Below are 26163 nucleotides of genomic sequence, written 5' to 3'. Positions count from 1 at the left end.
TAAAAAGGTTTTTGCTTGGGCAGATAAGGGTGAGGAATCGGGTACCAGTTTGTAAAGGCATAAGGCTGACGTGACAAAGTCTATGAGGAAAGCAGAGCATAGAGGTTTTTGTGATAGCGCGTGAAACGATACATAATTAACCTTATTGTCCCTGCTAACGAAAACCTTTCGCTCATACCACTTCCGTGAGTGATTTCTCGCTTAAATCCGCTTTCAGATTCATTACATTAATTACGACCTCATCGCAGTCTTTTTTTATACGTAACCCCTTCGTCAAAATCGTTTCCACTTAAATTTTTTTTCGTTTTGGGAATTCCGTAAAATTTTCCTCGACCATTCTCCTCCGCTCCATTACCACGATTGAAACCACCATTTAAAAAACAAACAAACAAAAAAAAACAAAATACAAGGGAAAAGAAAGAAAAGTATAACAAAACGAGATTTTGGAGTGGGGAAATGAAGAAAACCAATTGACGACGATTTTTTTTAAAAATTTATTTCCGACGATAATTAAATTCTGGATTTATTTACTGCCTTTCCGATTTCGGTCCATCATGACCTGTCGTTGTTTCAACCACCCGCGTCATTTCTGCGTGCATCCGAAATTCGCTCCCGTCATTTTATCTGTAAATCCCTCAAATTTTATTTCCCACCCCGCGCTCACTCTTTTGTGCCGCCCGCTCGTGTGAAATAAAGTTTTTTTTCGATCATTCATTTTTTCTTTTTTTTTGGTTTCGGCCCGTAGCGACGATTCCTCCTGCCATCTGGTGGCGATTTAACTTTTTTTTGTTTCCGTGACATACTTCGATCACATCACTTGCACGCCGGGAATCCCGCGCACCCGAAATTGCAAATAAATCAGTTCATTGTCCGGAATATTTGCATGGAAACGAGCGTTCGCCGCGGGGATTGGGCGTCGCGAATTCCTTTTCAATCCGAGCGTGGAGAAAAAGGTTAAAAGCCGAAGCTGTTTCAATGGAGTAGATTCACGCCAGATTTATATTTGAAAATAAATAAATGTACGGTGATTCAATTGCGGGCTTCATTGCGTTTTCGTGGGGAAAGAGAGGGAGGTAACTCTTTAATTAGTGGGTTTTGTTTAAAGTGCTCGGATATTATTAGCGACGAACATTGAGGTGTGGTTGCTGATTCAAAATTGTTTTTGTTCTACCAACCGATCGGGTCACGACTCCTATTTTCCACACCGACCCGTTAGCACTTTCAGTCAACACCGTCGCGTCCTTCCCCACAGGAAGGTCTTTGGTTTGGGTCTTGTATTTCTGTCGTTGGGATTAGTTTTACCCTGCTGATCTGGTGAGTGTTTGTAAAACATTTTCCCTCACTTAATTAATAGCTCAAACAATAACATCGCTGAGTTAAGTGAACATATGTTAACTGTGACTTGTATGATACATGTAGTTACAAGTCTGCGTTCCCATTCACATTCTAGCTATTCAGACTCAGTTTAAGTTTAACGCTTAGTTAAATTTCTCAACCAAGAATATTGTAAAAAAAGAGAAAAAAAATGCATTGATTATTGATATTTTTATATTAAGGCATATTTCTGAGAAAAACACTCTCAAGTGGTCATGTTGAATACACTCTGTAAAGAGCAAGGACATATGTTTTTTACATAAAGGTGCATTTTTGCAAATTTCTATCGACAGTACGAGTCGTATAATAAGTAAACTATAAATAATAAATCACTAATAATAACTCAATATTAAGAGCTTACGGATCACATGAACAAGTAGTTTGGCTTAAAAAGCAAAGTTGAGCTCGCGCTACACTAAATAATCATAAAAAATATTATTTATGTAGTGTTTTTTATATAACTATTTAGTGTAATGTTTAAATATATATGTATATATATATATATATATATATATATATATATATATATATATATATATATATGAATGAGGGAGGGTTGGACCACCGAACACCCTTAGGAAGTTTTTAAATCTTTATCAAGCTTTTCTTAGAAATATTTTTTACACTACTATCTATATATATGCGTGTGAGTTCATGTATTTATGTGAGCTAAATAATAATAATTTATTAATTTTATGTCCCTTTCTACTTTTGTCTTAACTTATCTCCTTAGCCTCGCCTACTTATGTGAAAAAGTGCTCAATCCAAATTGCGCCAACCGCTCACCAGACGTTGGGGCGTGAGGATGTATTTAGAGAGGCGCGTAGTATCTCTCTGCATCGTTGCCATAGCTTCTCACGTTCTCAGTTTCATTTCGGTTATAATACACTTAATTGCCACGAAAGATTTTCATGTAATACATATTTCAGGCACTCGTGCCTTGCACTCACAAGGATATAACGTGCTCTATTGACGTTCTCGAGCTTGAAAACCTATTAAAGCTCACATTCCCTCACCCCACATCACCTAATAAAGGGCTCACATTTAATGGAAAGAATGTTGCGCGTTAAGGTAAACTGCAAATTTAATTTTAAAACATAATATTTAATAACTATCCATGTAAAATTCAATGACATTACCGTTCTTGGTATTTTAGGCTTGGAATTTGAAGTTTAAGTTACATTTACTTATCTAGATCTTGAAAAATTAAAAATTATGCCAATGGAACACGTACTTTGACAAACAAATTTAATGTAATTATATTTTTAAATACTCTGGGAGGTAAAAATAAACAATTGTAATTTTAAAATCATTCCTCTAGCACTTCAATCCTATATTTGCTGACTGTAACTCTGCGCCTTTCTCTTCCTTATGCAGATTAGTTTACTCTCTGCAACCCGTTACATACTAAACCATCACATTTTCATCTTGCTATTGAGTCGTAGGACTTCACCGTCTCTATTTACTTCCAAGATATTCCTCATAAATCCATATAGTTTCCAGGATTAATCCAGATTTTCTTTTGCATCCACATAAATACCAGATATAAATCCTAAGGTGGTTATATACGTAAAATTGGAGTCCATCTTTTTTTCTCGTTGCAAATGAGTAATATTTTCACCATGGTATTTTTGGAAAATGCTCATAAAAAGAATGGAGACATTATTGTATCTTCGTAAATGTTATTACATGCATTGCAGGAAGGTAGCCGACACTATCGTTTTCTGAACACAAGTCTTATAAGCTAGTTTTTAAACAAACGATTGGCTTGATAGGAGATAATTTCTAAGACTAAGTAATAACGCTTAAGAAATGCACTAATGAACAAGGAATTAAGTGGATCCAATTCCTTCTCTGTGATTTACCAGAGATCTGTGATACCTAAAGTAATCTCACCACATTAGTAAACAGACATCACTCAGAGATGTCACCCGGCATCGAATATGAGCTTATTCGAAAAACTTCCGAACGTTCTACATTGCCAATATTACGTTATTCTTAAGTATATTTCTTTTATTCCGACATTACCTCTTTGGCCTTCGTTATCTACCTCCAAACGATGGTTTTCTCTAAATTTTTATTCTTATCTGATCACATTTTCCTTCGTCACAGGTCTATTTCGATTAATAAAATGCTCTGTACTGTACAAGTACTGTCAACAAGAAATATGATCAACAAACGTGAACTATGTGTTATTAAATTGAGGCATAAAGATATTCATGAATTAATAGATATGTATTTTTTTCATCCAAATTTAAAAAGATTAGACAAATTTAGAAAGATTAAAAAATTGATTGATAATTTTGAATTGCGAACCTCCACGCTTCGACCCACGTCACTGAACGCGATGCCGAAGTTTTTGGAGCAGCGTTATTCCATCAAATTTGCGGTAAAGCTTGGGAAATCGTCTACCGAAACTGTCGGTATGATTAACCAGGCTTACGGGGAGTCAGCCATGTCCAGAAACATGATCTTTCGGTGGCACAAGATGTTCGTGGAGGGCAGAGAAGAGGTCGACGACGAGTCTTCGAGAGGTTCCCGATGATGCCTTCGCGGGAGCGTTCCAGGAATGGGAACGCCGCTGGAACAAGTGTATCGACTCACAAGGGTCCTATTTTGAGGAATATTAGCTTGAGATATGTAAAAGTGTAATAATTTTTTTTTCCTGAGCTCAGTACACTTATTTTCCGGACGGACAGGGTTCTTACTACACCACAGCTCAGAGCCGACTGCCTTTTTCAGCGTCGCTTGCCAACATACCCCCCTCCAATCGCAGCCCGTCAGAGCGGTGCTGGGCGCGCCTGGAGCGGCGCGCCCAGCCCAGGAGTCAGTACACTTATTTTCCGGACGAACCCTGTATATATATATATATATATATATATATATATATATATATATATATATATATTTCTATATATATATATATATGTATATGTATATATATATATATATATATATATATATATATATATATATATATATATATATATATATATATATATATGTATGTATATATGTATATGTGTGTGGTGTGTATTTTTTCTGGGTCATTTATTTAGCAATTCAGATGGCTCTCTAGTGTTGCTCTCTTTTTAGCTGATGATTTTCCGCGCTTGATGCTTGTAAGGCGCTATGCTGTCATCTTGCTGTCAGTGTAGGTGAAAGATTTCACTTATTCTAATATTCTCCTCTTTCATCAAAATAACTAATTTCGGCTTCTTTGTCCCGCTAATAGAATTTAATCTTTTTTAATTTGAAATTTACACGTCATTCTGCTACGCAAATTTTGGTATCATAGTGCTCTAGGCGAAATAACTTTAATTCACAAATTTTCATCATTTCCAGTGAAAGGCATAGAATTTTTTTCCATGCTCCCATTGACGCAAAGGGCATGCCATCCTCATCATCTCAGGAGAGTATTAAAAAAATTGCAGAAATAGTCTTGTAGCATATACCGTGGATGACTATGCACTGAAATATTCTTTATTTCCCCGCAGCTGTTACTTAGATTGTTGGAAACGGGTGATTACTTTTTCAAAAGATTTATACTCAATAATTCAAAATTAATATTGAAAACTACATTAAAAAATTGTTTACAAACCGTTGGAACACATTTCTTCCAAATTTACTAGTTTTCCATTTTTAAAGACCAAGTATTTCTCATATCACTAATGTTTTCTGGTTTAAAGAAACATTTAAAATAGCTGATAATGCTGCATTATTTTTTAACACCTTACTTATGTGGTTCGGCAGCATTTAATAGATTTTCCAAGCGAGGTCATACACATAAATATCACACTCCCTCTCCTTGTTTTGAAACGCGAAATTTAAATAAATGCATGTAAATTCATCTAATCGTCACCAATAGCGTTTTATACAACTGGTATATGCCTACAGTCAAAAACTAAAAAATTTTGAATCCACGTGGAATATATTTTTTAACGACATATTTATTCGTTTATTATAAGAAATGTTGTTCATGAAGTATAATATATCCATATAACATATTACATGCATGTTTATTATAAATCATGGAAATTTCCTCGATGGCATACTGCTAGTATTTCCAATCAATATTATTTTTTTCTATTGTAAATACCTAAATAAATATTCTTTTCGGATTACCAATGCCATAATATCCGGAAAGTGGTCATGGGATGATGCTTCAAGAATATTCATCGAACTAATATCGGAAAAATATTTTGAAGATACTTCGCGTCATTTCATGAGAAAATATTCCTATTTGCTTGAAAAATTCGGTGCATCAATTATAGTGCATCAAAGGTTAACCTTTGAATATTTATTCAAGGTATGATTTTTCACTATAATATGCGCCTCCACGAATACACCCGATGTGCTAGGCATTTCCTTAAAAAATGCTGCATGAATTACTGCGGAAACAATTTTCATGAATTTTTATTTTTACAACGCACTGGATTATAAATATCAAAAAGATTAGGCAAATGCAAGATAGTATGAAAGCATAATATAAAATCAATTTTGCTTATATGTTACGTAAGTTAAAAAAAAATAAGTATATGTTTCGGTCATGCTAAATATAAGCAACAGATTTCCAATAGGGATTTCAATATTTTGATATTAAAGTATTTAATTATTGTGCCTTGTATTATGCATGAATCATGAAATTTAGTGCTATTACGTGACCTTAATGTTTCCGTAAAATCCAAATTTGGAATTCTGCTGTATCAAAACTGAAATGCATTCAACTATGATCGAAATACCTGAGAATCACTCTGTAATTCGATTTTTGTTAGCCTAAACGATTTATAATGCCTATAGTTTCAATTTTTCCTTTCTGCAGTCAATAGTTGGGTAACAAGTTCACTTAAATAAGTTAAATAAACTTCACCAATCTTATTAAATAATGCCTATATATATATATATATATATATATATATATATATATAAATATATATATATATCTTCGAAATGGAACGCTCTTCGGCGACGCACAAATATATCAAAACACTGATGTTGATTTTTAGACCATAGAGACCCAAAGAAAGGACACTTACAATATGTTATTTGACGTTTCGACGGCTCGACCGACGTCTTCAGAATGGCGTTCTTGGGGAAGAGCGGAGAGGACATGTGCGGGGGAGAGATGGGGGAAGGAGACGTAAGGGACCAATAGGAAATGAAAAAGGGGCTTGGAGGGGATATGTAGGCAGCCATATGATGCATCTTGATCATTTCGACGGAATTCAGCTCCGTCTTCATCGGAAGAAATACAAGTAATGACTGCTGGAATAGGAGAGGTGAGGGGTGCGAGAGAAAGGCATTACGGCATTACTTCCGTAATATTTACTGTTACCAAAATGATGCCGCACTTATTTTCTGCAGAAAATCTTGGCGACAAATAATAAAAACATAAACCGCTGAATACTCCGGAAAAAATAATTAAAATATCAGAATTAAAGGGTATATTATTAAAATGCATCATGAAAAGCATATTCTAATTGTCGCAGGATGCTCATGTATTCCGCAAATTATTTCTATTAATACATGTCCCCGCCGGTTTTAGGTGAAGTAAAAATTAAGGCACTGCATAGAAAGTAATACTGAGTAGTCTAACAATTTCGGGAGATTTTCATCGCGCGGTATCAAAATTAGTGATTGGTTGTAGAGGAATATGGTTTGCGATTTGTATTTGAATTATGATAAAAATTTGACGGTGGTAAAATAACTTCACTTCTTAATGCCTAAATATTTACGTGAAATGAAATAGCATGCATTCATATTATTTGACCAAGAAACATACACCATGAATTTACGTTGGAAGAAGTTAACTCCAAATAGTAATTTGTTGAGTTTAAAGCACCAGCAAGCAAGAACTCGAGATTCTGAAATGAAATTTTCAATGCACTTAGGGTTCTTTCATTTAGTTCACCAAAATAGTAAGATGAATGTTCATACTTCTCAAATTTCTGCTCATTTTTTTCCTAAAACCGTTCAAATTGATTTTAATTATTTTATTTTTTGCATTAGTGCGAAAACAGCACTTCGGCCTTTACATAGGACTTTGAATAATGATGCAACACTTAGAAAATTATATACACCCAAGCCGTAGGTGGAGAAAAGACCACCCAGGCGGGAATCGAACCCGCGACTTCTGGGTAAGCAAGTGAGGACATTGCCCCGCCGCCACCGGGGTTGGTAACAAAATGAATGAGATGAAAGTGGAATTTTTTAATTTGACTGAAGTCATCTCTGACTTTTCCAAAACAATTTGCCTCCTCCTTAACTTCCTTCCTTGCCTCCTACTTTCCCCCTCACGCGTCTGCCCGCTCAAATGTTCCACCATCACAATTCCACTCCCCCCCCCCCCTGCAGCCAATCTTTCCACGCTGACACCCCCGCCTCACAGCCCCACCCGCTTCTCAGACCCCTTCCTTTTGCCCTCCCATTCGCCCCCCATCCCCTAACCACCTCTCCAGCCCAGTGCTGAATTATTTACCACCCGTATAACCGCGTTGCACTGTGGGTTGTCGGGAGGGGGGTGGTGGATGTCAGGCGGCCGAGGGGAGTAGAGAGAAAAAGACAGTAGTGAAGAAGGAACGATGGAAAATTTAGGAGGGTTTTAAAAGGGTGGGAAGAGGAATTAGCGTGGATTTGTTAGGGTGCGAGGTAAGAAGTGGGGAAACGTTTCCTGTTCTTCCATGGTTCGGGTGATAAGAGGAGTAAGGGATGAGGACGAGTGGCTGCTGCCGAAAGAGGTGGAAAGAAGAGAAGAGCTTGGAAGTGAAGAGGTTTTGTGGAAGTAGATATAGAAGATGAGATGGTTGAGAGGGATGGAGATAGGAGAGGAAAAGGATAAATTAAGGAGTAATAAAGAAAAAGGAATATGATGGAATAGAGGAAATTAATACCACCACTAGATATATGAATAATATATTTATTTATATAAATATATATATGTGGGTCTATATATATATATTATAGGATAGGGATGTTGGACGGGATGTATATATATATATGCATATATATATATATATATATATATATATATATATATATATATATATATATATATATATATATAAAATATCTTCGAAATGGAACGCTCTTCGGCGACACACAAATATATAAAAAACACAGATGTAGATTTTTAGAATATAGAGACACAAAGAAAGGACACTCACAATTTGTTATTTTACGTTTCGACAGCACGGCTGTCGTCTTCAGAATCCGGTCCTGAAGGTTCTGAAGACGACAGCCGTGCTGTCGAAACGTAAAATAACAAATTGTGAGTGTCCTTTCTTTGTGTCTCTATATTCTAAAAATCTACATCTGTGTTTTTTATATATTTGTATATATATATATATATATATATATATATATATATATATATATATATATATATACAGGATAGGGATGTTGGACGGGATGAAGGGAGGAAGAAAGTACTCAGAGCTGAAGAGGGACCTGATGTATAGTAGGATGTTGTATTTTGCTAGGGGCCACAAATTATTTAATTAGTAATTACGTCCATCCAAAAACCTACCTTAACCGGTAGATTACCTAATAATAATATATATATATATATATATATATATATATATATATATATATATATATATATATATATATATATATATTGACGAGAGTAATTGGACGGCATGATGGGACACAAAAATGATATTAGAACACAAAAACGTAAAACGATGATACTCACATTTAAGACAGTTTAAACTTTCGACCTTTCCATAGGCCTTCTTCAGGTAAGACTCGTTCTCACACAGTTACTCACATAATTTTTCCTACTGTGAAAGAGGCCTTTTCTCACTATGTGAGGAACCAGCAAGGACGTAATAATGAAAGGGCGCTTTGTGTCTGTTATCTATTGCAGGTGAATCTTTAATAACCTAATTAATCGGTTCATCTACCTCAATAACGTGATCACCAAAATTATCTTTACGATGCACCCAGGCAGAAATTCTAGGCTTAAATAGAGTGAGGGTATATGCCGAAGTTTATCGAGATGCTTGACCGAATATTATACATCGATAAATAATTTGACGGCGTTGGCGTATGAAACAACATATCTTATTATCCAGTTGCATAAAAAGCAGCGCGACGCGCATGCATCATTTTGAGACTATTTGATCAATTTTTGCCCTTCCAAAGCCGTGTGACGGGAGGTTTGTGCGTATCAAAATTGAGATAACGAGTCGCGTAGTGGAAGGTGGGCACGATTTTACGGCAGCAGGTTCGGGAAAGGGATGAAGATAAGGAAAGGGAATGGAAGTTGGAGAGAAGAGAGGAGAGGGAATGTCGCGGGAATGAGGATCGGGAGAGAGGACTGCATGGAGCGGGGGAGGGAAGAATGAGTGGAGGACGGGGGTGGAAGGGGGTGCGTAAACTTTTCCCTCACTGCTCCCCCACTCGACTGGGTGCGAGGAAGGATTGCCAACACTCGAGGAAATCCCCAGCAGGCTCTCCTAACTTGACACAAGTCCTGAAATTCTTCCGAACTCTAATTGAGACCGTTTCATCTGTATCTATTTCTACATCTACGTCATGCACAGTGACGGGAATATATGGCAGGAAGTGTTTGAACTCACCCAGACTTTATCATTCATTTATTTTACACGATTCCATGCTTTTGGGGAGTAATTGAAAATTATAGAAAGACATTCTTGGTTACAACTTTTCCTGTGATTAACCTATGATTTGCTGCAAATGGAATGCCTTGGGGGAAAGAGAGTTGATATTCAAAGTCCGTGGCATATTGCTGCTCTAATATTGTGTTTATATCGACCGATGTGCGGCACTATATACGTTATTCATTTGGTGTCAATCGTTGTGTCTTCTAAGGTGCACTATTGGTATTACAGTTGTTAGTCAGCCGTATAAAAAGTCTTTACAGTTTAGAGGGCTTAATGTGAAACTATGTCACACTGCTGCCAACGCCCACAGGGTTAAATGAACGTAATAATATTAAAATTGATTCTGCGCTTTCAGGCAAGCAATAGTCTTTCTCCTTACCATTGAGAGCAGGGTAGATTGTATCACAGATAGCATATTAGAAATAGATGACGATATATATGAAACTTCATGAGTGTAGTTGACCTCGCAAGGTTAGATGAATTAGAATAATAATTATATCTCAAATTTTGTCCCAAATTTTATTACTGCTTTCATCCAATTCTATAAAATCTTACAGGGTTTAAAATGGAAAGTTATATCTTGTATTATTTATACATCTAAGTAGGTTTCCACACGTAATCAATGTGACGTATATGTCATTGAAATATACACAATATTTTCTCACTCTATTGTACGTGGATATGCTATATCTCAATAAATTATAAATAACAAATCATAAATATCTAGTGATAAATATAATAAAGTAAAATAATTTAGCTCACATTCCAATGGCTATCTAATTTTTTTAAGGTAATTATCCATGGTTAAGCCGAGGGAAATTTTTAAAAAATTGACACGAGTCGGCCATTAGTCACACATCTCTGATTATACATACTTCATATAATTATATTTTTATTTGATGTTCAGAGGAGTTAAGATATTGTAGTAGGACGCAATATAGGGGAAATTTACAGTACGTGGGGAAAAGAAAGCATTATAATCAACTTTTCGAGAAAAGGAAAGGAGTATAAATTATGAATAACTATAAAAGAGTATTAGAGAGAAATTATGTTTTAGATAAGTATGATAACTTTGAAATTTAGCAATTAAAACTTTGAAATCTAGCAATTACAAGATAACAAAGTTATTACGTTCAACATGTCACAAGAGGCGTTCATATCTCTAAAGCAGATGATTTTCTCTCCTAATGAACATAAAAAATGAAAATCAAACTTTTGAGCTTCAATTTATTCAATTGAAAATCACCTTTTAAAAACCGTCATGTAGCAAAGTTTCCCATCGTAGAATTAAAATTTGTTTTGCAGCCGCTCCATACATCCTCAAACTTTAAATCTCTCATTTATCAATCATAAAAATACGATACGAATAGTCTCATATTACTTAATCAGAAGAAGTATTTTTCACCACTCTCTTTACGATCGCAAAACAGCTGACAATTACAGATACTGACATAAATGGCATTATCTAACACCCTTCCGACTTGTGCCCATGCAGCGGCACGAAGAGCAGATAAGGATGAGCGTTATTTTCGCGTTCCGGAAGATATTGCGAAACCACGAACCGGATACCGTTCGGGATCAACACATTCAGAGTTGGCAACCCTAGTTGCGGGGCGGGTAGAAGGGAGGGCGGAGGTAGGAGTAACGCCCTTCCAAGACCCTCCCTCCTGCCACCCTCTCTATCAGTCCCGGCGTTCCCGAGGACCGCGCCCCCTCCACCTTCCCCCCCCCCCCCCACAGACCCGCCCCAAACGACCCTCACCCCGCAGCCGCCGCATACCAGCCCCTGCCCGAAGAAAGGGAAGTGAAAAAATAAATCTCTCGACTCGGTCCCCTGTTGTTCCCTAAAGAACTTCCGTCCTTTATTATTTTTTCCTTCACGGCGAAGAAAGAATAACTTGAGGAAACGTCACCGCGTAATCAATCCCGAAAAGGAGTGGACGTATATTGAAAAATTAAATAAAAGTGGAAATGGAGAGTGGGTGCGAGTCGGGCGAATAAGCTCCCTCATGTGTATCCTTGTGCGGAGGAGCGGGAGAGGTTGGGGTAGGCGAGGAATATCGTGAAGGTAGAAATGGAAGGGAAAGAAAAGAGGAAGGAAAGAAGTGAATATTCGACGTTCCCACAAGAATCTTTTGTCGAGAGTTATAGTTTGGCGTACGAAGTTTATGGTTAAACTCTGGTGTGCGTAGATGGGAATAGAGGGAGAGATTTCTCACTCCCTTTAGAAGGAAAGGCTCGTGTTTACGCCCAGGGAAATGTGTCTAAAACCTTTAAATACGACCGTTTTTTAAGTTTAAAAAAAGTATTTTAAAAATGTATGAAAATACTTTTTTTGAAATTTAAACAATGAGACAATATTCTAGGAAGAGCGGTGAGAAATGAAGTGTTTCAAAAGATATGCATTTTAGTTACCAAATTTAGTTTTGATAGTGGTCGTTAAATTTAATAGTTGAACCTAAGTTAGTTAACCCGAAATTAGTATGTAGAGTAAAATTTTCTAATTAATATGAAAATAATCGCTGGTAAATTTCGACTGAACTAATTCTTAAGTAAAATATTATTGATTATCTTTCGTTAAAATTCGAAATGTAGAACAATTAGTCCAATTGTTTAAACACAAAAGAATGCTTACATGATGCGGAATCATACGGATTGTATTTTCTTGTTCAACAAAGTCGTGTAGTATTTAAAATGAGGTCAATAGCAATTGAAGATAAGTATATGAATGGAAAATTTATTCATATCGTGAGGAATTTATGGCGAAGATCCAAATATTTTGAAACTGTTTAAAGTTTATATGGTGGTGAATGATTTACATTATATTCTAAATGGGATGGATAATTTAATTTGGAGAAATATAAAACACATAATTATAACAGGAAAGACAGCTAAAAAATGTGCCTTTTTTCCAGAAAATCTATTTCTATAGTTATTTTTCACAGTATCTAAGGATGTTCTTTTAAAATTCTCGAGTAAATGGTAGTTTCTTAGGATACTGGAAACTTTAAATGAAATACTAGTCCCCAAAAAACTTTTAATGCATCAAAATTTTTTCACTTCTTTCTGCGTTGACTAGTACACTGAACTGATACTCAAGCAAAGAGTTTTTATTTCAAATTACATTTTGGTTTTGAATGCATAATCTTGAACAATGTGTGAATTAGTAGATAGAACACAGTTGACGAACAATCACGTTTTAAAGAAGTCGATTGAAACAATAATATGCACGTTAAATAAAGTTATTTTTTAAATGAACCCAAAAAATGATAGAGAAAAAATTGCAGCTATTTTAGACGATGAGGCAGATCTAATCAGACTCGAAATGCATCATAAATTATAATAATAAATGAAAAATTTTAAAAAATTGCTCGTTGGTTTGAGGTAGAATTCGTCAATAGTCAATGTTTTCCGTAATTAAATTAAATGAAAAAAGGAGGAAAACAAAAATTTAAAAATACAAATATTTTAGAGATATCTGTTTTTCAACTGATAGCTGCTAAATGCGTTTCCCGAATCAACACAAATATAGAGATCACAGCAAATGCAAGGCGTTAATCGTATTAAGTGGCGCTCAGCTCACACTAATTGCTGAATTAGAATGCATTTACATTTTAAATAGACTCAACTTTTAAAGGATATACGGTGGATATTCCATCACACTATGGGCAATTATAATCAATCCTAATGGATTGTCTCGATATAAACATTGGGAAATTAGGAGGATAATTTCAATGGTGAATATTTCAGTCTGCGGCTTTATTTCTTATCCCCCATTGTAAATAACGTGGACGAGGTAAGGAAAATATATGGGAACACAATTCCAATGTTATGCATCTCCAGTGAAAAGATTTTCGCTGAGGAATAATTAAGTGGCAATATCTGGAATTCGAAACTTCCGGCGACAAGTACTTTTCGTTTAATTGAGTTATCTCTGGAAAATGAGATGGATTCTAATTTACTAATAGGTTTATGTCATTATGAGACGATCATCACCATCTTTACCACTATTTACGTTATACTTTGATAGATTTCGGATGCAACACCTATGTTCACTTTAGCACTCCAACATGGTCTTACCTTCTTATCTTCTTAACTGAAGCATTATCTCATTTGGTTCCACATTCATCTGGTTTCTTACCCAACTGAACTACATTATATCTCTCCCACCTTTACTTCAGTATCCTTCTTCATTTCTCTCGCTATATGCCAACTTCATCTTCAGCATTTTCTTCCAGTATTAGCATACACTCTGTGATATCTTAAAAAACAACATTATCAATGTTGAATTACCAACGCTCTTCACAACTATCTTAGAAATTACAGGTAAAGATAAAAAATACATCTGGTGACATGCCACCGTGGAAAGTTAAAAATTATCTATTTTTTAAATCCAGTTTCCAATTTCGAATGCCTCCAATTTAATCTGGACTCTCTTCCTACAGTGAATGTCTCACTTGCATAGATAGATACACCGTCCTTTCGTGGGATGCCTCATTCGTTGTCTTTAAGCTTATTTTCGGAAACTAGCGGTAAGGCCATCTTCTTCAAGTAATTATGCCATCTCGGTAAATATCTTTTTCTCTCAACATTCAGACGATGCATGGTTAGCTCTTGTCATATCATGCAATTATCTTCTAATAAAAGAAATAGGTTTCTTGTAATCGTGCCATTTTTCTTCTACTAGCTAGACTGATTCTTTCTTTCGCATAGAAATATTTGAATTATCTTGTCATAGATTTTTATATCATATCCATGAAGTGCTTTATTCATTCTGTTGTGTGATTTCTGCGAGTATATATTTGAATTATCTCCCATTACTGTGAAACAGAGCATGGTTATGTTTCTTCGTTTCTCATAAATTATTTTATATCCTCTCGTAGTGCTTTCTTTATTATACGAGCAAGTGCTCGTATGCTTGTGAGAATTTGTCTCCACATAGAACTCCTTCATTGATTTTAGCTCCTAATTTAGTTCCTTCTTCATTTAAATTTTGGCGTCTGGGTTTCTATACAGTTGATAGAACATTCTTCTACCGTTGTAATTCATGTTACATAAGAGGAAATATCAGTTAGCACATGAATGTCCTAGAATATCTAAGGTTGGAACAAATACCATGTGTCTAGCTGCGGGGCGCAAGACTTTTGGAACTTAATGCATATTTTTGAACGTTTTCAGCATGTGAGCGATGGATGCAAAGTTGCTTCTGGTACTCCTAGTCAAAGGAATATCTATTCGCACCCTCATTCTTCCTTCTTCAAGCACTAGTTGGTGAAAGTTGAGTTAATGCTCACCGTGCGGAAACAAAACAAGTAGCGATCCAGAGGAAGAGTTAAATGCTGACCCAAATCAGGATAGGCGCAACACAAGAGCACTCAGACTCTAGTCCAGGCATATCTTTTTTTGACTATTCATACCTCGCAGGACCTAGTTTGAACAGTTTTTAATTTAAATAACCAAATATACAAGGTGCGTTCCAAAAGTAATGCAATTGAATTTTCCGCGCCGGCTGGGTTCGGACCACGTGGTTGGTTGGGGGGAACTAAGCTTTGCCAGAAAACCGGTCTCAGTGCTCTCCACGCTGTAAAAGTGGCAGGATATCAGTTATTGTAAGCATCTTCGCGCCGACCGTGTCACGAAAAAATGCAATCGACGATTGAGCAACGTTACGCAATTACTACGTTTTGTGCTAAACTGAAAAAAAATCTCTTGGGGAGACTAACAAAATGATTCGTGAGGCTTATGGGGACTCTGTCCTACTCATAAGTTTCGAGGTGTTTAAAGGCGATTAAAGAGGGCCGGGAAGAGGTCCAAGACGAAAAACGCTCTCTGGGCTACCGTCAATCAGCAAAACCGACACCTATGTGGCTCGTTTTCGGCAATTTTTGGACTTTGACCTGTAAATACTGGTTGAGCAAGGAAAAATAGCCACTAGCAAGGAAAAATAGTCAAAGAAGGAGAACTGATAACATTATTTTTTGAAAGGAGATTGCCGAGGAAAGCAAAATAAATTCTCCTGTCAAATAGTTCGTGATAACAATAGTACGTCATCCTTCAAAGAAACTTTAGACTTCCCGAAAATAATATTACTCGGCACTTTTAAAGTCATCAGTTATTATAATGTTTTGTGAATTATGTGTAACTCGACGTAGAGGAGGCAGGTTCGCAAATATTCATATGCGGATGTAAATATTTCTGAATTTTTTCTTTCCTCCAAACAGTCACAGTAAGCTCCTAAAAGGAAATTTTGTGAAAGTTGATCAGAAAGGGGCTGTGTCAACTGCTGAATCACGAAAGGCTGGCTGCTTCACCTGAAATGCACGAAATTCTTCTTTTTTTGTGTTCAATAGTGTTCCATGCCAAAAACCATGGTGGCCGTATTTCAAATACAACCTCCCCCCGAACCTCTTTAGCTCCTCTCTTCTTTTCCTTGATTATAACATAATAATTCGGCAAAACCTTAAAATAACACACGCGTTCCAAATGGACTCGCGGTAGGCATTAAAATGCAACCATTGAATTGTCGTCCATTTTTATCCGTGAGTGTAGGAATATTTAAGTGGTGTTTAAGGCATTTGATATACCAATTTCTTTAAGGAGCATCATTTCTTTAGCTATCGGTAGCACTTCATATTTCCCGCGTAAGCCTATCTCAAGCCTTATCCTATCTCCGGCCACTCAGGAAATATAATCGTTCATGATTCATAGCATTTCTTATCGATTTTCGATTCGGACTCTGGTTTTTTGTTTGCGACACTAAACTAGACGGAGAAGGACCACAAATGTGTTGCGATTCATTCCCAACAGAGATCGATATGTGAAGCCTCACCAATTGTGGTCCCAAAAATACCCAAAAATTTCCTTTTCCGTCTCCAGGACAAGTGAAAAAACCCCAAAAGAGCGAACAAACTGTGGAATGGTGAAGTGGGTGGGAGTGAGGAATTTGAAGGCTATCACTCCAGCGCTAGACAAACGTGTGACGTACGCTAAATAGGTTGTGTATCGAAGATTTGAATAATGTTATTCATACTCCGTCTTCTTTAAAAAAACCCTTCCCTGGTTTCATTGTCACTCCTTGCTCCCGTTGCCTTTCATATTTTTTTGCTGAGTGGAAGGAAAAAGCGAGGTGGAAAAAAAAACATTTCCCAACGACGGGGTGCTCCGAGATGAATTAGTCTCCAGATACCTTGGGAAAAATAAAAATAAGAAAAAATAAATTTATTTTTCCCACCTCTCGAGAAAGAGCATTATTTTTAAAATTAGCCTGGATTTCCTTTCGCCCATTATAAGAAAATTTCCCTTTTCCTTAGTCGGAGGGAGAGCGAGATGGGTGGCATCTCCCTGACGCAAGCGGTTTCCGTTTGACTCCCCTCGCACCCGCCCGCCTGCGATTCATCCATAAATATTACGAGAAGTCCTTCTTTTATTCCTCCCTCTGCGGTCGTGGAGAAAAGCTTTGTTTTAAAAGCTTTTTGCTTTAGGTCATAAATGGGCTTGCCAAAGTATGAAAGGAGTTTCAGATACTCATTAATTTCTTCAAAACTACATAAGAACTCCGGCTGTCACGGCTGAATTAAATCTAATATCGGTAAAATGTCAGCGTGTGAAATATCACCAAATGGAGTTTCATTGTTTCCGTCGTAAGGAAATCTCTTAATGTCATTATGTGGATCTTTGGGATAGAATAATTAATAAATCCACACCTTCTCAAGAATTAACAAATTTTGTTGTCATCTAAGTCAGTTGAATAAAATTTGGGGAAATAACTTGATTGGATTAACTTGATTGGTCTTTTTGAGAAAGTATGCTTGCATCTGGATGGTAATAATAATGAATTGGTAAAAAAATTGAAGGGATGCAATATTCATATAATTTTATTTACCATTCATCAACATATGTATATAAGTAAGTGTTTTTCATTCCTTTTGCTACTTAATGGTGAAAAATGAGTGCAAAATACCATCCTATGTAATTGTGACATAATTGTGTATTTTTCAATTCAGGAGAAATTGAATCGCGCCAATAATTAATATTATTTATTTTGCTACTTCGTTGGCTACATGTTAGCTGAATATTATGTTGGGCAATATTATTTGTTTCACATAGAAATTATACTCAAGATCAATCACGACAAAACAATTCACGAAAAATTCACTCAGCAAATTAATGTTCGCAAGACGTAGTTTTGGATTTGGAAATGCTTCACAAATATTCCAGCGAAAAATTCTCCAGGAAGCTTCACTCAGCGGTGTGGCACAAAACTGGATCAACGTTACCAATGATAACGCATTAGACTTACTCAACGGTAGACATGAATCTTCCAAGCATGACCTGACCCAATTATTTCAGCAAACTTATCTTCACTCATTTCATTCAATTATTTTTTCTTCCAACCAATTCCTTTCCAGGGTTTGCGGTCCCTTCAGTAAACTTTTTCTCCCCCTGTGCCCAACTTAAAAGTTCTGGCGGTCACTGTAATTCCCGTCCTTGATCTAATATTAGCCGGCCATCGCATCTCCCAAACTCTCCCACGCCTCACCTCACTCGTCATCACGTCCACGGCGAGTACTCTCATCGGGCAAAAATGTGGACACTTCATTGCGGGTCATCTCTGTTTCATCAACTACCGTCATTAGGTAGTATTTCATTCCACTAAATCACCTTTCTCAGTATCCACGGGTCAATGAATTGACATTATTTTTTGCAAAGTCTAATATATGACTTTACATTATTAAGCAATGGAAAAGCTTTACGAGTATAGCAACTTATATTGCAAAAAGAACATTATCACTAATTAACTTGTGAGAAATAGTATAAAATTTTAGCCTGATGATCATATGCCTGGAAACATGTTTATTTATTTTTATTTATTTTATTTATTCAGTATGAGCCCGAAAACAGCACATTTTGGCCTTTAAATCGAACTATTAACAACGATAACAATGGTTACATTTACAAACACCCAAGCCCTAGGTGGAGGAAAACTCACCCAGGCGGGAATCGAACCCGCCACCCTTGGAATGGCAGACGAGGACGTTACCCCGCCGCCACCGGGGTTAACTTAGTTAATGTCACCGGAATAAAGGTCTCAGACGATAATTTGTGGCTTCTTTGAAATTCATTTTGCTGCAAAGTATCGTTGTCTTTACGCAATTGCACACTCGGAACATTTTTTCTCTATTGATGTAAGTTACAGAAAATGATTAACTCATTCGTAAATGGTCGCAGAAGTTTCCTCACAGTTTATGTTCTTAAAATAGCGGGAGAAAAAAAATAAATGCAATTTGCAAAATATCTGAATTTGAATCAAAGCCGTCATTTACTCCTACACTGTGTTTAAAGGCTCGTTTGCTAATGAAGAGTTCATTTCATATCATACCAGCACGATGGTTAACTTGCGTATTTTATTATCAAAGTTTTCTCTTTATTACAACATTTCCAGAATAAAAATGGATGTCTGCACTAAATATTCGCCATTAAATATAGACTATAAATCCATTCACTTTCAAGTTTCAATACCTTTATGCTTTTCATGAAGCGATTCAACTAAATTATTATGGTTAATTATTACGTGCATCTACCATTGACTCAGATTGCCTTCCAGGAAATAATCATCTAAACCGCAAAGAAACTCTTTGGACGAATACCAAACTGTGTCTTAAAGCATGAACTAGATATTCCAAGGTCTAGGTTTTAGTATTCCTAAACTTAATATTTGCATTATTTCATATCTTACGCTCAATGTTTATTATTTCTAAATATCTTATTATTGAGTTGAAATCTTTCACGTAAAGAATAAATTTAGTCCATAGTTTTGTAATATTAAAAACGTCAGCAGCAGAAGGAAACGCAAGATGCAATTTATGACTGTGACAGAAGCGTAGGAAGTGTTGGCACGTACAAGATTTGTGTAAAAAGGATCGGTTAACATATTTTCCCGACTTTTAGGTGAATTCCTAAATTTAGACCGTCGGTTAAGTGTGTGCATGATCGCTGATATCGTATTGGCATTGATGACATGACAGTGCACACTATTATCACTGACAATTTGGCGATGCGAACAATCTGCGTTTATCTCGTCCCAAAGTCTTGACGGACGACTAAGGGCAAGAGTCGAGTTTTTACTTGCAAAGACCTTCTGCAAAGGCATCACGACGATTCCCCAATCCTCTTTACGGTCCCAAATCGGCACCAGTAGACAATTTTCTATTCTTAAAAGTGAAATTCTCCCTAAAAGGACAACACCATGGGACCCTAAATGCTGCCAAAGAAGCTTACTTTCCGAAATCCGCCTTCAAGGGAGCCTTCGAGTCGTGGAAAAACCGCTGGCAAAAGTATGTCGACGCTGAAGGGATATACGTGATGCAGCAATATCTGAAACAAATCTATTTTTTCCGAAACTTTTCCTGATACATTTTATACAATCCTTGCACAAGGAAAAGGAAATGTATAGAGTAAAATCAGAAGAGGGAGAAATTCCCTCAAATAACAGTCATAACTGTAGGCATTTTTTGAGTTTTTCATTCGTAAGCAAAACAGTGCGAAGGCCATGAATATCAATGCAAATCAAACCGTTCTATCACCAGCTCGTGTTCGCTGTTGAGTATTAGCTCAAATCACGTGGCGATATTCAGCCGTTTATCAGCAAGTACCACATTAAGAATTGTGTTTATCAATCTAAGGTTCCCTATTAAAGGAGAGAGAGGTACCCGAGGGAAGCACCACGAGCCCTAGAATGAACAGGACCCGCCGCACCCTCCGTTGGTTGTTCCGAGTCGGGGTCTTCCGGCATAGCCTCACGCACGCATTCACTCACCCCCCTTTCCCTCTCCCAACACACCCCCGCCCCTTGCGACGCAGTCTCCCTTAATCACAGATACCAACAATGGGTGGGTGACTCTCAAAGAGTTACCTTCTCGCCTACTTTGACCGGAAAGACAAACAAAGCCACCGAGATACGCTCTCCGGCTCCATTTCCATCTCTGAGCGGAACTGCTTTTTATTCCCCAAGGCGCCTGCGCCTCCCTTTGGTTTCGCTGCATTCCTCGCGGGGCGCACCCGGTGAGGAGGAGCGGCCCGCCCGCCCGCGCGCGCGTGCTAATCACGGCGACCCTCGCATGTGCACTGCTTTGACCCTCCTCTACCCCTCCTCCCCCACTACGAGTTCGCGCTCCGGCTTCCCGCCGCACCACACAACACACCTCCTCCCCTCCCCCCTTTTCCAACCCCCATCCCCCCGCGCCTCTGCCTCCATCGCTGACCTCTCGAGTCCGTTTGATGCGAGTGAGTGGACAAAGAGAGAGGGGGGGAGGTTGTGGGCGGAGGAGGGCAGGGGGAGGGCCGAGAGAAAGGCCGGCTGACTGAGATTGACTCTTTCCTTTTTTTTATATTTTTATTTTCACTTTATGGCCTCGCCTACGGGTCAGTCCGTGGGACCTCCCACGCCGTCCCCGGACCCCCAGGGTGAGTGGGGGGTGCATGGCGTACTCATACCCCCCCTTCTACCTCCTCCTCCTCCGGAATTCCCCGTCCCGAGGAGTGTGCTTGCCAATTCATTTGCAATATCGTAAAATGGACGGCAGTGCCGTATGGTTTGAACCCTCATCTCCTCCTCTCTTTTGATGCGGGCTCTCAATTACGGTCCGGCGACCATCTCACTCCTCCCTCTCTCTTCCGCACCCTCCCCCGAACTCTCCCCTCTCCGACCCCTCCTCCCCTCTAGTGGGCATTTCGAGAATCAAAACCCCTTGGCAGCATCAACCCCTCCGCCCCCCACCCAACCTCCTGTCTCTCTCATTCCTCTCCCCTCGCTAGACGGTGAGGTGCAGTTTGCAAAAGGCAGTCGTCGGAGGGAGGATTGGGTTGGTGCAGTTTGCAAAAGGCAGTCGTCGGAGGGAGGATTGGGGTGGTTGCGAACGCAGGGACGACGGGGAAAATAAAAGTTGTGGATCTCAGAGAAAGGGAGTACTGTTGTTGGTGTCGACCCGGTTGCTTGACTAGGGAGGAAAGAATCGTAAGCCGTTGATGCGCCAAGGGATTATGAACATAGAAATTGCACCATTGTCGCAACATTGGGATTAAAATTCAACTCAATTATGTCCCTAATTCTGTCATATTGCGCTAATCTCAGCCGAATGTCGGGCAGTGCCTTGTTGTTGCCCTTATTTCTCGATCGTTGACCCCATCGGTACCTCAAACCATAGATAGGGATGTCTGCCATGCGCATACTGATTCTCCATCTTTTAGTCCATTCAACATCACTTTCCTCGTCCAAGAGAGTTTTTTTCAATTTTTTAGTTGGCGTAATTAATTTAGCGAAAATTTAATACTATGTTACACTGTTGGCTTAATGCACCCAATATGTGTTGGAAAAAGTTTCATTGATTTTACACCAGCCAAAAGCCATTGAAATTTGAAATATGCTCTCTTTGCTTAAGGAAGAGATATGAATGTAACAAGTGACGCAGTATTGAAATTTAGTTTTCACCTAAACATATCGTCAGCTTTGGCACTCGTGCATGTAATGTTACAGGAGACTAATGGAGAGTCAGATCTTTTTCATATCGTGGCAAAACAAAATCAAATAAATTTAGAATTCCAGTCATTATTCTTACCAAAGTAAACATTAAAACCACCACTGCCATTGCAAGAGAAGACTGTCCACGACGCTAAAATAGCTTTCAGAAATATTAATAATTTTATTGAGTGCATTCCGCACATTGATTGTTTGTGGTGAGTGCTGAGATTGTCCTTTCCCAAAAAAGCAACATGTTCGCAGACAGGTGTGTTAACACTTGTAGTTGACATAATTGGAAGATAAGACGTTCTTTAATGTTAATCAATGCAATGAAATGAATCATTTGTATCCCGAGAGCAATGGGAAATACCCTTTGCAGTATTTTTCGGGTTTATTAGCACCACAAATAGCCAAGTTCTGGGAAAAGTGTGGTAATATTGTTTTTTCTGTGTTCAGGGAATAGTGTGTCAGCATGTACATAAAATTGTACTAGCAATTCGATAGTCAACGGACGAACATCGTACATTTTGTCACTCATTGCTCCGCAAACATCAATGTGTTACGTTTATCATATCTCTAATCCCAGACCTAGTCCCACATGACTTTTTTCTGTTCTTAAATACAGGAAACATCTTCGTGGGAGGCCTTTTCTATCATCATTCGTAGGCCTAGGAGAACGGATTATTTTCGAGGTGCAAGTACGGGTGCTGACACAGTACTGGAGTCCCAAAATTTAACAGATTCAAGTTAACAATAAAACATTCATTTTCAGGTAATAAAAAGGCACGGATAAAAAATATGATCACTCATCATTGAGCAGCTAACACAGTAAAAACGGTGGTATTCGCGACCGAGACTTGATCCCGTCTATTTCAGGTGTCTGGATGCCATCTCTTTCATTGTTGCCATCCTGTCACGATTATCAATAAGAATGGCAAAGGATTCTCGTTAAATATTAGTGAGATGTAGATTTAAAAACATATGCTGATGAAAACTAGAAAAAATGGTGTTAATATAGTGATGGTAATAATTTAAGTACAAGGACCATTGCAGAATTCAGGATGAGACAGAAGTAGAACAAAATATAAAATTAAATTTCTCACCAAGAAAGGACCTAATCTGACATTCAAGTGCGACACAAACTGGGAGCCCCTAAACCCGGAAACACAAGACCCGAGGCTATTTGAGACATTATAAAATTATTGGAGATTATGCGATTTTGTTGGAGACACAGCATAAATAATCCAAGCATGTCACTAAATCGTCAGCCAAACAGTTGCGACGAAATGAGAGAAATCCGCTGCCAAAATAAGGGATAAGTTATTTTGCCTAAACCTCACAGCAGTAAGAGTAAAACCGGGAACTATAAGCGAGAAGAGGATGGTAATGTTATCAGCTTTAACAAGGTTAGTATTGATGCGGGTTGAGAGGGAAAGTTGAAGGGGATAAGGGGCATTTTAGGCTGTTACTCCGAAACCGATGTTAAACGTTTCCAAAAGAGTAATTTTTGTTGCTGAAAATTGTTATGGTTGGTTTCCTCTTCGTTGAACTTCCTAGAACTGATAGTAATTCCTGAAATAGTACCGATTCCTCACCTTCTGTCAATTTCATGACCATTGGAATTTTTTTTTATTATTCGTTAAACTAAAATAAAATATCTAATAATTTCTCTTTCTAAGATTTCCAACATGTACCTGACCTGATGTCAAATATTTTAAAAATTGTTGTTTAACTATTAATCTTAAATTAGGAAATAGGTTTAGGTTTTAAATATGGATGTCAAAACGATAAATAGGATTTCTAACTATTATATTCGCATTTTGGTTAAAAGCATTTTCTTTTTATTTTATTAATAAATACAAACAATTAATTAAATTACTACATAGATTACAGCAACAATTATACAGTCGGAGTGTCATAATGAAAAAATCTAAGGGTATGTTTTATTGAATTCTCGTACGATCGTGCAAATACTGAGCGATCATATAGTCATGTGGCCATCAATGTAGCCATAAAATATAATGAAGTCCTTCCATAAACAAATTAATATTATGTTTATACCTTTGATATCTACCTGTAAATCATTCTCGGCTAATCTCTTTGATATGAATAGTTATATGTTTCATCGCGATTGCAATATCGGTTCACGAAAAAGTATTTAATGCAGGAATAGCAGTTTGCTCCGTGAAACATTAAATTATGAGTTACCGATGACAGCAAAATGTTCCTCAATTGAAATAAAGGTATTTCCATAAAGCTAATGAACAAATCCGTCCTTATTTTTCTAGATCCATTGCTAAAATTTTTCAATGTTATGAATCCTAAAAATAAAGCCGATAGTATTATCAGAAAAATTTTAAAATATCAATGTGATAACATTAACTTTCGTTACGATTAAAAAATCGGGCACAGAAAAAGGCGGGCACAAAATCTGTTGTAAACTCAGTGTAGGTATTCAATACCATGATTTATAAAAACGGTTGAGCGTTTGATATTTTTGGTTAGGTCAAGTAAAATTATTGAAAAAATAATACTGCCTGGAGACGTTCCATTTATCATTTAAATAAATCATTTTATTTGAAATCCAATCATTTGAGGAATTAAAATTTCTTTTCGTCAAACAAAATGAATTGAAATAAAGGAATATGATTAATTAAATACAATTTTGATGCCATCAAGGGAATGAGTTGTTTCAAACGTTATTCAGGACGATTTTGAAATAACGACATTTTACGAAATACATTGAACGAAAAGCCAAAATAGCGAGATATTTGATTCCAAAGGTAATTAAAACTTGTCAGACAGAAGTTCATTTTTACGTATTCGAGGACAGCTCTGTGTATTCTATAAACTAATAAAAATGGTAGTGACATGGATTCATTTCACACATATTTTGTATTTTATGTAATTAACATTTATAGTGTATTATTTAGATTATTTACCCACCGCCAGCGTCAATAAAAACGTTTATCGTTAGATTTAAACAATAGTGCAATAATTTTTATGAATGAGTGAACACACTGCAGGCATGGAAGCATTTAGCATTTTCTTTGCAATAGGAATGCTCACAAGATGATGATATCAGCTTTAAATTAATGAAAACTTTATTCCATAAAGTATTGGATATTTGATGGGGCGAAGAATTTTATGAACTTTTCGGATTGTCCAGACTCATTTCTGTCTCTCTTTACTACAATCACTTTACTACAAGTACTTAAAAACGCGTAACGCGTACGTATCGAGGCGATAAAATTTAAGGCAACTTCTCTTTACGGAGGTCAAAATGTATTCTTTCTTTCCCAATATTTGCGTTTTTTTCCCGATCACAAAATAAAAAAATATTCTTTTATAAGAATGAAACATTCGCGGAGTTTGTCTCAATTTGGGTTCTCTGTTGCTATAAAAGCTTCCCTCGGAGCTTCTGGAGAGGTTATAAGTTTTCCGTCTTTTTCCCTCGCATACACCAGCTTCACCCCTTCCTACTCCCCCTCTCACCCTTCCCCGATAACGCCTTACATATGACCCAAAAGGGAAGGAAAAAATGTGTTCCAGGAACTTTTGTATCCCATTTCAAAATGACTCTTTTATATGCTCCCTTCCAAAAAAATGTGACTCTTTTCCCTTAAAAACTTTGGGCAATAT

At 37.2% G+C, this 26163-nt stretch overlaps 1 protein-coding gene across 1 annotated transcript in view; it reads left to right on the top strand.

Annotated features, from left to right (window-relative positions):
- Positions 1 to 26163, top strand: part of CARPB (Carbonic anhydrase-related protein B) — a 773283-nt gene that overhangs the window by 325789 nt on the left and 421331 nt on the right. The gene's annotated exons all lie outside the window — the stretch shown is intronic.

Source organism: Hetaerina americana, unplaced genomic scaffold (assembly GCF_022747635.1).
Source record: "Hetaerina americana unplaced genomic scaffold, ioHetAmer1.1.p SCAF_8, whole genome shotgun sequence".
NCBI classification, from domain to species: domain Eukaryota; kingdom Metazoa; phylum Arthropoda; class Insecta; order Odonata; family Calopterygidae; genus Hetaerina; species Hetaerina americana.
Note: the sequence above shows the minus strand (reverse complement) of the source record. Positions and strands in the feature narration are given on the sequence as shown.